Source organism: Lutra lutra, chromosome 15, assembly GCF_902655055.1.
Source record: "Lutra lutra chromosome 15, mLutLut1.2, whole genome shotgun sequence".
In the NCBI taxonomy this organism is placed as follows: Eukaryota; Metazoa; Chordata; class Mammalia; order Carnivora; family Mustelidae; genus Lutra; species Lutra lutra.
The window spans coordinates 17,965,507-17,979,786 of record NC_062292.1 but is presented as its reverse complement, the minus strand read 5'-3'; positions in this window follow the sequence as shown (position 1 = coordinate 17,979,786).

Here is a 14,280-nt window from a genome sequence, read left to right as displayed (position 1 = left end):
ACAGGCACAAACCTTTCTCTTCTCTTCCTTTGCTTATTTTTCTTCTTATAATACATTTAAGTAATAAATGAAATTTGGACATGGATCTGAATGTTACCGAATTGCAAATACAGGAGTTGCCCTTAGAAAACCCAGAGAATCTTAGATAAAAGGTCAAATGAGGCTCTGAATTTTCCAAGTAGCCTAGGAGACAGTCTCAGCTTTTATATTCCTTTTCATGAAGAAGACCCCCAAGGGTCGTGGATAAGAACATGGGTACAGAAATCAGGCATATTGGACTCAACCCCAGTTCTGCCTCTTGGCTGTGATTTGAGGAGTTAAACCTCTTGAGGCTTTAGTTAACACACTTAGAAAACAGGAATTATTATCTCATAGGCTGGCAATGAATGTTACTCAAGAATATATATGTTAATATCAAGTTTCACCCAGAGCCTGGCATATAGTGCCTATCCCATACTACAAAGAGTGTTGGTTTTATTACCATTCATGCCTAGAGGGCAGCCATGGACTGTCCATGTGGCATCCTACCTTGTGGTCAGCCATCATGGACCATTCCTTGGTTACTCGGAGGAGATTATCTAAATTTGGGTAAAGAAATAGGTCTCCCAAAGACAGGGGGTGTAGGAACTGCCTCATAAAATTGTAAGCCTCTTAGGAGGACATAGCTATGAAAGCATTTCACGAATGCTAATATTAGTTATTAGCAATATTTTCTAGGAAGCAGTACAATGGTATACACCAAACATAGACTTAAGACTCAGACAAACATGAGTACCAATGCTGCTTCTGTTTGACTTTGGACAAGTTCTTTCACTCCCCGAGGTCTCCATGTGTTAAGATAGTACCATTAATACTTACCTTGCAGATTGTTGCTTGAATTACAGGAGGCAATGTATATGAAAATATCTTGCCCAATACCCCGTGCATAGAAGGCATTCCTCGATGAATGTCAGCTTCTTTCCTTCCTGTGGTTCCTCTTCTGTTGCCTATTCAAGAATCTCTGATGCATAATTCAGAACCCAGATGCCAGGGCAGAAAAAAACACTGAGATGACAGAATCAAGATTAAATAAGATTCCAATAGATTGGAACACTGAGGCTGAAACATTAAGCTAAAATTAATAAGGATATCCATGTCAACCAGAATTTCATTTCAATATCCACTCAGTGCAAAAGTTATGATAGAATTCTGTGTCTATGCATGTGTGTACATGCACTTGAGTATGTCTGTGTGTAAGCACAGTTCACATCTTGGGCTGTAGTGACAGAAGCACCACATTCCTGAAATTCATTCTTCCAGTGTAGCCAGCTCTAGTTAGACCATCCATCAGGTGTTATGTCACATTTGGGAGCCATTGTTTTTAAGAAGGACCCCCCAATACATGAGAACCTCTCCAGAGACATTGCCAGCGTGGTGAATATCCTGGGGGAAAGGCTCAAGGAGTCAGGTCAGAGAACTGTACCAAGAAAAATAGAAGACTAAGGGAAAACATGATAGCTATTTCTTTATCTAGTTTAAAAATTATTTTATGAAAGAGAACATAGATGGGCATGGTGCCATACCAAAAAAACAACATAAAGTTGGAAGTTTTAAGGAGACAATTTTGACTCCTAACACCTTTATTTACTCGTGCATTCACTCATTTCTCCAACAAACATTGAGTGTGCATTAATTGAGTGTACATTGAATGTTAGACATGTTTCTTGTAGGTAGTAGCATGTCGGCAAATGTTTAACAATTAGCCCTCCAGGAAGAAAACAAATCCTAATTTATATCACTTGCCCATATCTGTGGTATAAATACTTTTAGCGTGGCTGATTGCAAGTCATCAGTATAAATGTGGAATTAGGAAGAGATGTGTCCAGCTGGTCTCTTACACCGGCCTTCCGCTCATGCTTACCGTATGTTCTGAGGCTACAGAGTTCAAAGGCAGTCCTGCATGTAAGAGACCTACAGTTTAGTGGAAGAAACCACTCCATTCAGCTTTGACCTTGAAGTGCACTTAGCTCTGAGAGAGGTCCCAAACCTGATTTGGAGGATGTGACTAACTGGGTTGGCTGGGGAGAGAAGCAGAGGAAAGTGCATGCTGATCAAAGGAGCAGCAGCTACAAACATGCAAGCTCTGAGGAGGTTGTGCAAGTTGTCTATTTTTTGCTTCTTTTTGTTTTGTCATTCTTTTTTTAATAGAAGTATTATTGACCTACAATGTTATACTAGTTTCAGGTGTACAACATAGTGATTGGACAATTCTATTCATTTCTTTATGTGCACCAGGGTAAGTTAAGTATAGTCACCATCTGTCACCGTACAATGTTATTGACTCTATTTCCTATGCTAACTATACTTTTCATCTCTGTGACTTATTTATTCTTAACTGAAAGTTTATACCTCTTAATCCTCTTCACCTAGTTAGCCCCGCCAACCCTTTCCCCTCTGGCAACCACCAGTTTGTATATCTGTCTTTATGAATCTATTTCTGGGTTTTAAAAAGTTATTTGTTTTTTTAGCTTCCATATGTAAGTGAAATTATGTCATACTTCTCTTTCTCTGTCTGACTTATTTCAGTCAACATAATACCATCTAGTCACATCCATGTTGTTGCAAATGACAAGACCTTACTCTTTTTTATGGCTGAATAATATTCCGCTGCCCATATGTACTACATCTTCTTATCCATTCATCTATCAATGGATGCTTGGGCTGCTTCCATATCTCACCTATCATGAATGATGTTGAAATAAACATAGAGGTGTATATATCTTTTCAAATTAGTCTTTTTGCTTTCTTTGTGTCAATAGCCAGTAGTGGAATTACTGGATCATATGGTGTTTCTGTTTTTAATTATTGAGAAACCTCTATACTGATTTCCACAGTGTTTGTACCAATTTACACTTTTACCAATGGTGCATGAGGGTTCCCCCTTTTCTGTATCCTTACCAATATGTATTTCATGTCTTTTTAATACTTGCCATCCTGATTAGTGTGACATGATTTCTCATTGTGGCTTTGATTTGCATTTCTCTGATAATTAGTGATGTTGAGTGTATTGTCATGTGTTTTTTGGCTTTCTGCATGTCTCTAGAAAAAATATCTATTCCTATCTTATTGTTTAAATGGATTGTCTTTTGGTGTTGATCTGTATATCTTCATATATATATATAAATTTTAACCTCTTAACAGTTATATCATTTGTAAATGTCTTCTCCCATTCAGTAGGTTGCCTTTTGTTTTGTTGATGGTTTCCTTCACTTTGCAGAAGATTTTATTTTGGTGCAATCCCAATAGTTTATTTTTCTTTTTGTTTCTCGTGTCTGATGAGACATATTTAGAAAAAATGTTGCTAAAGGCCAATATCTAAGAGATTACTGCCTATGTTTTCTTGCACGAGTTTTATGGTTTCTGGTCTCACGTTTAGGTCTGTAATACATTTTGAGCTAATCTTTGTGTATGGTGTAAGAAAGTGATCGAGTTTTATTCTTTTACACATAGCTGTCCAGTTTTCCCAACAGCATTTATTGAAAAGACTGTCTTTTCCCCTTGTATATTCTTACCTCCTTTGTCCTAGATTAACTCACAGTGTAAATAGGGGTTTATTTCTGGCTCTCTATCCTATGCTATTGATCTACGAATCTATTTTTGTGCCAGTACCATACTTGTTTGATACGTAGTAGTATAACTTGAAATCTGGGACTGTGATCCAGCTTTGTTCTGCTTTCTCAAGATTGCTTGGCTATTTGGGGTCTTTTGCGACTCCGTACAAATTTCAGGATTCTTTGTTCTGGTCCTGTGGAAAATGCTATTGGCATTTTGATAGGGATTGCATTGAATCTGTACATTGCTTTGAGTAGTATGGACATGTTAACAATGTTAATTCTTTCAAACCGTAAGTGTGGTCTATCTTTTCATTTGCTAGTGTAGTGCTGAATTTATTTCATGAATGTTTTATAGTTAGAATGCAGGTCTTTTACCTCCTTGGTTAAATTTATTCCAAGTTATTTTGGAGGATAAGTTTGACTCAGGAAAGCTGACACTGGAGATATGTAGCAGCCAGAACATTATAATGGATTTGAGCCTAATTTTGAAGGCAATAAGGAATGGATTGAAGGTTTTTAACAGAGGAGTTATGCAGTGATATTTGCATTTTAGAAAGTTCACTTTGAGGGAAGGATAGGAAAATGGATTGCACTAGGTCAAGACCAGATGTGGAGATAACCATTAGAAACCTCCCTGGGTCACTGACAAAAAATGGAGTGAAGGTAATGACATTGGCAAATAGGAGGGCCACATCTGAGTAATGTCAAAAACATTAGGATAGATGGGACAAGAATGACAGGGGGAGAGGAAAAATGGGGCATGTTTGTGATAGATCTGTAAAGGGGAAGTGTGAGTTAGATTGTGCAGGATTTTGGGTCAGCGGGAACAACATCCCTCTTGTTAGGAACTATTTCTTACAAGACCTAACTTGGAGAGCTTTTCAAGATGCAAATTTTAATATCCAAGGACTCCATTCTTGGATATTCTGATTTAGTAGGAGGAGCTGGGCCCATACAACTGCATTTTCAAAGCACTCCAGGGGATTCTATTGAACCATACCTGAATTAATTCCCTCAACTGATACTTACTATGCACCAGGCATTGTTCTAGGCACTGAAGAGGCTGAAGTGAATGAGACTATATTTCTAGAGACTGTAGTAGGAGAGACCAAGAATAAACAATTAACATGTATACAATAAGCAATGTTTAGGTAGCTATATAGTCTATGAAGAAAACACAGGAAAGAGAGATGACATTTAATGGGAGGTGGGGATAGGATTGCTATTTTAGTTAAGATGGTTGGAGAACCTTCTCTAAAAAGGTAACATTTATGCCAGAACATAAAAATAAGTGAAAAACTCAGAGAAACACTGAATTACAAAATACAGGAAAAGATGTAATATAAAATTGGTAGAGATGGAGTGGTGAGTTCTGTTTTGGACATGAGTTAAAGCTCTGTGTTAGGCTATTCAACGAGCCACCGAATGTATCAGAACTCATGGAGCAGATCTGGGTTCAGGATACAGATCTGGGAGATGTCAGGTTATACGTAGTGGTTGAAGCCATGAGAATATATGGAATGAGAATGGAACCCAGAGAAAGAACCCTCTTTTGAGGCAGGTAAAGAAAAGATTTGGGGAGGGAAAATGAGAGGTAACAGTTAGATGGAGAGTGGAGCCAGGGAAGAAGACCATTTCAAGGAAGGAGAGCCAGAGAGGTTCAGAAGCTGCTATGGGGGAGCTCACTCATGGGACAATGGAGGATCATTTTCTATCTTGATAGCAATTTGAGAGCTGTAGTGGAGGGAGGGGGTTGGAATATACCAAATGGAGGAGGTGAAAAGTTGAGATAGTTGAGGAAAAACCATTCACTCAAAAAGTTGATCAAAAAACCCACAAAAATCCTAGAATGATGAATGAGGGCTTAGTGTTGGGGGTGGGTAGGGGAGGATTTTTAAGACTGAGAAGCTCTTTTAAGGAGAAAGAGGGGGGGAAAAAAAGAGGATGGGGAGGGGAATAATTGAGACACTGATGAAGAAGAGTGACTGAGCTCTCTAACCCTGAGACTAAAAGAAAGAGAGAATGCTTATGCAGGTAAGATGCTTGATAGGTTTGGGAGACAATGGATTTCCAACTTAATGACTTCTGCTTTGCTGTTAAGTGGAAGTTAAAGCTGTTTGCCAAGAATGGGGTGGGCAGATGGTCTAGACAGAGTTGGGGAAAGTGGCAAAGGGATGTAAAACGTCCTTGGAAATAGGTTAGTTAGGGGACAGGTCTACTTTGTGATGTTTGGGTCACAGCTCAGCTGAGTTAAAGGCCCTGACTTTGAGGACCACTAGCTGGCCCAAGTATGCATGTTTACCCAACAGTACTTAGTGTCCAAGGAGGAGAGAAGTGGATAGATCTGGTGTTGGGATTGTGCCCCATGAGTTTAGAAAGAAAGGAGAGAAAATTAGCAACACTATCGAAGGAAGCTACCAGCGCTTCTGGAAGGAAAACCTTTAGTTATGGGATGACCATTGATCTAACTCTTTGTCTAGCACTGAGCTGGTACAGGACCGATTGCTCAGAATCACCTAGAAGCTTGTAACGTCTGTACTTAATCTCTGAGGGACTGGGCCAAGGAACTTTCATTTTCACAAGCTTCCTAGGTGATTTTAATGTACACAAAATTTTAAAAGCACTGTTTCCTGACTCCTACGATCCCTTGACAGCATCCTGATACATCTCCAGTCCTATCAAAACACCCCCAAATGGAGAAATAGTTTGGCCACAGATCATACCGCAGAGGGCAAGCCTCCTCACTTGTCTCCTGCCCATAGTGTCAATGGATCTGTCCCCTAGCAATGCTGAGCTGCCAGGAGAGCATCTCTGTCATATCAGATCAACAGCAAGAGGACAAGTCCAGCCTCCAGCAAACTTTGGCAGGCCCCTCTGAACCTGTCTTGCTGGGCCTCCCCAGAATGGCTGCAGAAACCTCCCGCTGGCCCCAGCAGGATCCCTGGAGAGCTGTGCCGGCTCCAGCTGCCCACTCCTCTCCAGGAGGAGCCTGTCCTCTTGAGGGCTCTGCCAAACATTCACCTGGAGCTCCTGGCGGATCCCACTTCCCTGCAGCTCCCAGCCGCCCCTTCACGGAAGAGAGAGCGGGGAATTTAAGAGCCAGAATTAATTAGGCAAATGTCAGGCGGGCATGAGTCACAGCAGCCCGAAGTATTTTAGTCGATTACAAATGGGAGCCCTCCCAGCAAGGAGGAGCCTGCCGCACTGTCGGCCGCCCCCACAGGCGCTGATTTAGGAGCAGCGCTAGGGGGCGTCTCTCATTGACTAGGCAGACTCCAGCCAGGACTCTGCAAGGGTGTGAATTTGGACAAGGGGTGTGTGTGTGTGTGTGTGACCCTAACCCTCTCAGGGAATCCTTGTCAGAGCCTGTTTGGATAACTGGACACTGAAATAAAGAGCCTAGCCAAAACTAGAGGTTTGTGTAGGCTTTAAATTGGAAACATTCTCAGTGACTAGAAGGGGATTAGCTAAAGAGAACATTCTCAGAGGCTTTAAGGGAACCAACCACCTGCCCATCCTGAATGTCGTCTTCAATTTTTTTCCACACTCAATGGGCCAGATTCTCAGCCTGTTACTCTCTAAGCTAAGGAACATCAGGGGAAATGCTTGCGATTTCTTGTGCTATATCCTCGTTTACCAGAAGGGCTGAGTCCTTTTTCTCTAGAAATCTGCTGCCTCCTCCCTCCCCTACCCCCACACCCATCCCCCAGACCAGGCCATGATTATCAAATAAATGTAAAACCTGGGAGGAGTCTTTATGGTCCATTTCCCTACCTTTCAGTGAGTTTCATTCATTTCTTCAACAAAATTATAAAAAATAGTATTATGCTCCATACTGTTAGTAAATGAATTTGCTGTGAATCCTGCTCTTGGTAGTTTTAATCTATGAAGAGAAGACATGCACATCCTGAAATATAACAAAATGTGGGGATTGATGAAAGTAACATGAGAGATGCAGGAGGGGGAAGAAGACAATGAATATTGAAAGAAGTTGAGATTACCTCAAATTGGGAAGTCTGGGAGGGCTTCCAGAAGGAGGTGGCATTTTAAGCATTTGGGTTCGTAAGCATGGCTATCCAGGTAGAGAGGCCAGGCCTCTTCCCTAAGCTCAGAGTTAGGGAGTGGCAGAGTAGGAGCAGTGGTAGACCTCAGTTCTGAATTCACTCAGTGATGTGAGCCATTAGACTGTAGGTTTTCCTTTGTCAGGGAATTCAGCCTAACAAAATTAGTGAAATATTTATGACTAACACTACCAAACTCAGTCTGAGTTATCTTTTCTCAAAGAACTAACAATTGCAACAATAAGCCCAGGCTGGCCAAAACTTCTCCATCTCTGCTGTACTAGTAATGGCACCACCTTTCCCCTGCCATATAAGCAAGGCTTTGGAGTCATTCTAGACTCCTCTTTTCCTCCTTGCTCCCTGCATCTAATTGATCACCAATTCTTGTTGGTTCTGCCTCACTAAAAATTCGATCAATATGTATTTATTGGACATCTCTGTTAGGTTCTGGGAAATAAAGATGAATAAGGCACAGTCTCAGGAAGTTCATCATTAATGATGGAAGCAGACTTGTAAAGCAAAAATGTGGTGTGACATGATACACAAAAAGTATGTTATGCTAGGGGCCCTGTGGGAGCACAAAAGAGGGCAGGAACTCAGGGTGGCCACCAACAAACAGTTTTCTAGTTAATGTCCCACCTTTATGCCCACTGTCACATGTCCCATCAGACTAACCATTTGACCTCTAGACCTTCACAAAAAATGTCTGGAAATGCAAATTCATTTACAGATCTACTTCACTCTGCTTAAAGCTCATCAAGGGTTTGCTGTGTTTTAGGATAAAATCTGAACTTCAGATCTAGCATACAAGGCTAGTAACAATGGCTCCTGCTTACCTTTTTAAGGTAAAAGGTATTAAAAGACACTAATTCTTTCTCCCCTAAAAAATTCCTATTTACTTGTAATTCCATTTGCACACATTATTCCCCATGTATTCCATCCCTATGTATCTCCCTAAGGAAACATTACTTTTCTTTCCAGACTCCATAAAAGCTCATCTTCTGATGGTCCTCAGGCACGATGACTGGCTCCATCCTTCATGTTTCCTTGGTACTTGGAACATCCTTCATTTCCCTCATGTCTTTGTCTTGGATTGCAATAGTCTGACACCTGTGTTCATCACCAGACAGGAAACATCCTGCTGACAAGGGCTATGTCTTACACATCTTCATATCTGGTGTGCTTCTAAGAACAGTGTCTGGCACATAATGGACAACTGATAAATGTTTGTCACATAAATGTAAATAAACAACCTGAAAATAGGTGTGTTCTCAGAAATGGTAGCTTTAGAAAGACCACCTAGAAATTGGAAAGGAAATCTTATTGAAAGTAACTAGGCAACTCAAAATATATAAAGGTGATTTGGTTTTGATATTTAGTCTTATTTTTTAGTCAAAGATGTTTCCTTTATCTCCAATTGACAGCTAGCACATTGCAAGTTGGGATACCTACTTAGAACCAAAAAGTAGTTGGGACTCCTAGTGCCTAAGAAGGTCCCTGGAGGTATGATATGCCACATCCTCTCTCTTCCAATTCTGGAAAATTTCATCAATAGCCTTGCGACTTGAGTAATTTAACCTCTTGGAGCCTCAATGTCCCCATCTATGGGTAGGAATACTATCTGTCTATAGTGAGTTAAATAGTGGGCTCCAAAATGCATGTCCACTTGGATCTAACAAAGTGCTAGGTTCCCTGATTGGAATGTGCCTTTATTTGGATAATGGTCTTTGCAGATATAATTAAGGCAAGGATCTTGAGATCATCCTGGATGAAGATAGGCCCTAAATCCAGTGGTGGTTGTCCTATAAGAAATAGAAATGAAAAATCCAGATAGAAAGGCCATAGGAAGGCAGAGGCAGATTGGAGTGATGTATGTATCAGCCAGGAGATACCAGGGATTGCCAGCTACCACCAGGAGTGAGGAGAAGAGCAAAGACTAGATTTTCCCTGACAGTCTCCAGAAGGAGCCTGCCCTGCCAGCCCCTTGATTTCAGACTTCTAGAACTATGAGAGAATAAATTTATGTTGTTTTGAGACACCCAATTTGTGGCAACTTGCTATGGCAGCCCTAGAAAAGAATAAGCAGCCTGACCTTACCCACTGGGGTTTGAAAAGGTCAGCTGAGAAAGTGTCTGTGGAGATGCTTGGTGAAGCTCTATAAAAGTTCTGGGCCACAGGTACCACTATTTCTGCTTTGGATAGAGTAAGCTGGAGGAATCAACTAGTGAGTTTTGTAGAGGTTGGATGTGAATAAACTTTCTCGAACTCTTGTTTAAAAAACAATAAAAATAAAAAAATTCTGAGCCACAGAACTGGGCGTGAAAGAGGGAGAGCTCCAAATCCAGCATTGTCTGATAGTCTGACTCATTCCTCAGATCTGAGGGAGCTTGTCCTCAGCCCCAGGTGACCCGTCCTCTGCAGACTCCACTGGCTTACAGGGAAACTCTTGCCCAGCTGGGCCTCTGGTACTGCCTTGAGTGAATCCTACTTGTCAAAAGGTCTTAAGAGCTCCAGGCCATAGGTGCCATGAAGACAGATTTCTGCAGATACTATTTCATCAGGTTACTTCTTAAGGATGTGCCTTATGTCGTCACTTGCTGGCTCTGATACCTAGGTTAAATTTATTCAATTGATATCATTTTTTTTTTTCGTGGCTGCTTAGCTGTTCCCATCTGAACACTTTGGTCTGAGATGATAAAATATCTGGATGCTTCCATCCCCAGGGCTGACGGACTTCTTTGCTACACATGGCATGCCACACTAGGGAGCAGACGGGCCATCTGTAAGTCAGCACAGTGATTCCTTTGCCTCCCAGCATGAAGAGGCCCGATCTCAAGGATCAGACTGGGAGAAGCGTTAGGCTCATTTACCCAAGAAGATACTATTCCTCTACCTAAATCCTCCCAGAGCCAGGTACCAGGCAAGTAGGAATGACTCCCACGGTTTAGAGCCTGCCAAAATTATTCAAACCAGCCAACCCTAAACTGTTTACTCTGTCCTGTCTTATCTTTCCTATAGAAGCCCCAATAAAGACTGTGGCCTAAGTTTTTCCCTCATTCATGTCTTCTCCCACCTCACCAAAACCTGACTCTTTCCCTGTGACCCGGCTTGGCATGCAGTAACCCTCTCTGTAGGACTTATGACTATGATAAACTTTGTTTTCCTGAGCCTCTCCTGTGTCTCCACTTGTGGCTGCCCCTGACTGACCATCACACACAAAAACACAGAGCAAACATAAACCAAATCATCCAAACAGGCCTGCTGGATAGAAGCTGGGACCAGATAGAGTAGGCCTCAGAAATAAGGTAAAGTGGGCACAGGGACTCCATTGCTGGAAAGGGAACTGCTACCATTCCAGTGGCCCTGTGATGAGCACTGATTCCATGCCAAGATTGCCAGACAGGTGATTTGGGACACAGTGCAAAAGCTCGGTGGTCATGGTCATTTGGGAGCAATGTCACAGTGACCGCATTTAAGCCAGGGGGAGGAGGTAGGTAAAAGTGGTGGTGCTTAAGCAGTCAGTCTTCCCACATGCTGATAGTTTCTGAACCAAATGATGTTTGCCCTCAGCATCAATTGGTCTAGGGACAAAGAAGACACGGAGGACTGTTAAGAGGAATGTGCCTTGATCTGGGCCAGAAATGATAGTGGCTTGAACTATGATGATAATAGTGAAGGTAGGATAGAGAAATCTGGAATATTCTTTGGAGTAGACTGTGAGATTTGCTAGAGGATTATTTAAGGGGTATGAAAGCAAAAAGGGCAGCAAAGATGGCTCTAAGGATTTTGATGTAAGCACATGGATGAATGGTGGGGCTGTTTATTGGGACAGGGAACCCTGTGTGGGGGGAAGATTGGCCTCCAGAGAGAAGACCCCAGAGTTTGGTTTTGAACATGTTAAATTTGATACACATATTAGGCATCCAAGGAAAGGAACAATAGGCATTGGATATTGGTTCTGGATGTTTGGGAGACACTGGGGATCAAACTAAACACTTGGGAGTCCTTGATATATAGATGGGACTGGGTGACATCACTTAGGAAGGAAGGGTAGGTAGAAAAGAGATTCAAATACAAGAGCTCTTCTGCATTTAGAAGTCTGGAAGAGCTGAAGGAACCAGCAGAAGAATGTTATTTTACACCTGACCTCTTTCTTTTATATTACCCTATAGGCATTTAGGTGGTACTAGCTCTGGAGTCAGACATACTTACATTAGAGAGCCTGTTGCATCTTTAATCAGTGTGAACTCTGTGGCAAGTTATTAACCTCTCCTCAATTCCTTCCTTCCTTTCTTTCCATTCTTTTTCCTTTTCTTTCTCTTTTTCTTTCTTTTTTTTTTTTCTTTTTGGGTAAAGTAGGGACAATAGCACTTACTTCCATATTTTGTGAAGATTAAAGGTGACAATGCATGTAAGTGGCTCAAAATTTGGTACATAGTAAGCTCATTTAAGCTCTCCTTAAATTTTAGCTCTTGTTAACAATGCTGTGAGCAAAAATGTTTTATAAGTCATAATATGCTAAGCGATTACTACTACCATTATTTCACAGATTCTCAAATATATGTTTTGATTCCATGATAATTGAGATAGCTTACTGATTCATGAGACATCTTATGTGAGAGAATCTGAAGATGCTCTCTAGGTGACTTTGAGAAAGCCCATTTAAATTGTGCCTGGATACTTCTGTTCCCCCCCAAAAGTAATCATTTCAGATGCTTAATCAAGACAAGAGAAATCTGAAGTAGTCAGGAGAGGTTTGCCATGAGCAGTCTCCCAGCATCCAGCCAAAATGAGGTTTTATACTCCTTGATGATGAGATCTCTGAAACAAAAGATTCTGGAGGGAAAGTTTGCCAAGATACCTTACAACCAGTTGTGGAGTTCCTTGAAGACTGTCCTCCCTTTCCCAGGATTTTATGGAAACTTTGAAGACTCTTGAGGAATATTGACTTCTCTCCCTGGGACCTATGGAAACAGGAACTGCGGCAGAGCTGAACTGATTTGGGTAAATAGCTCTGCGGCTGCTTCTCGCAGTAACTGGAGTATAAAGAGCTTGGCTAAGAATCTGGAAAACTCACAAAGAACAGGCATCCTGGCCCAAAGTTAGATGCCTCGATTCCCTCCTGGCACTGCACTTGAACTCCATCAGAAACTGAGTCCTGTGTCATGACTCGAGGGTAGGTCTCTGGTTTCCCACCAAGATGGCAACTAGGAGTGGAAACAGGCCTTTTAGGATCTGTCAGAGCCTCCAACAATCTTTTGTTTTCATGGGGTGGAGGGAGTTATTGGATATTCTTTTGGTCCAGGCTGGTCAGTCCATCAAGGCAGACTACGGGGGAAGGCTGATGGTGTTGGAGTCCCTGGAAACAAGCAGCAGCAGACAGGGAGTACAGAGTGCCTCAGACCAAGTTTCTTAGAGGGGAAGAACTTCATGTGGTAAAATCAAGATGGTTCCCAACTAACCCAGAGTTTTAATTTTATATCCTCCATTGAGTATTAACCAGCTATTATAAGGACCATTTGTCAGGTTGTTGAATAATTGAATTAATTATAGGAGAGCGCTTTTCAATGCTGCCTAAACATTAGAACCACATAGAGAATTTTTGAAATCTATTGCTACCCAGGCCACACCTTCAAAGATTTTGATTTAATTGGGCTGCTGCTGGGTCTAAATATTGATATATATATATATATATATATATATATATATATATATATATAATTTTTTTTTAAGATTTTATTTATTTATTTGACAGAGAGAGATCACAAGTAGACAGAGAGGCAGGCAGAGAGACGGAGGGAAGCAGGCTCCCCGCTGAGCAGAGAGCCCGATGTGGGACTCGATCCCAGGACCCCGAGATCATGACCTGAGCCGAAGGCAGCGGCTTAAACCACTGAGCCACCCAGGCGCCCATAAATATTGATATATTTTAAAGCTCCCTTGATGATTCTAATTTGCAGCTGGTGCGGAGTACTACTTGTGGGAGGAATCCTGACCTTCGTCTTGTTGCTGCAACTACTAAATTGACTAGCATGGACTGGCTGCTCTTGGATTTGATTGATCTCTCAGCAGTGGGTCCACAACTGGTCAAGCCCACTGGCTCTTCATACATGACCTAGGGATCCATAACCCCATTTTCAACAGTTTAGAGACTTAAAATTCTTTCTTCAAGGAGGAAATTGTTTGATCCAGGGAAACCAACCTGACACACAAAGATGTGTGAGTTCAAAATTCACTGCTGAATTTGGATATTTTAATTTTTAGATGCAAATCAGTGAAAGTGGATGTTCCCAGGATGACTCAGAGCATCTCAGTCTGGCAAAAGTCACTTAAGTCAGGATCCTGGAGAGAGGTGGCAGAAAAGAATCCAGCCACTCCCTTCTTCAATAACCACATTTTCTAGTTTCTGCATTTCATGCTTTGACATCTTGGGGCCTTTCTGACTCTAGAGGGACATCCCTCCCAGGGTTAGCCAGTTCTTAAAGACAGGGAAAGACTGGCTTAGAAGCATGGCTTTCATATGTAAATAGACCAATCCATAGCCCATACCTCCAACAACCTGTCTTTCACACTCTGGGCCATTATTTCCAATCTTCCCTTCCCTTCCCCCTCCCCACGCATTCCCT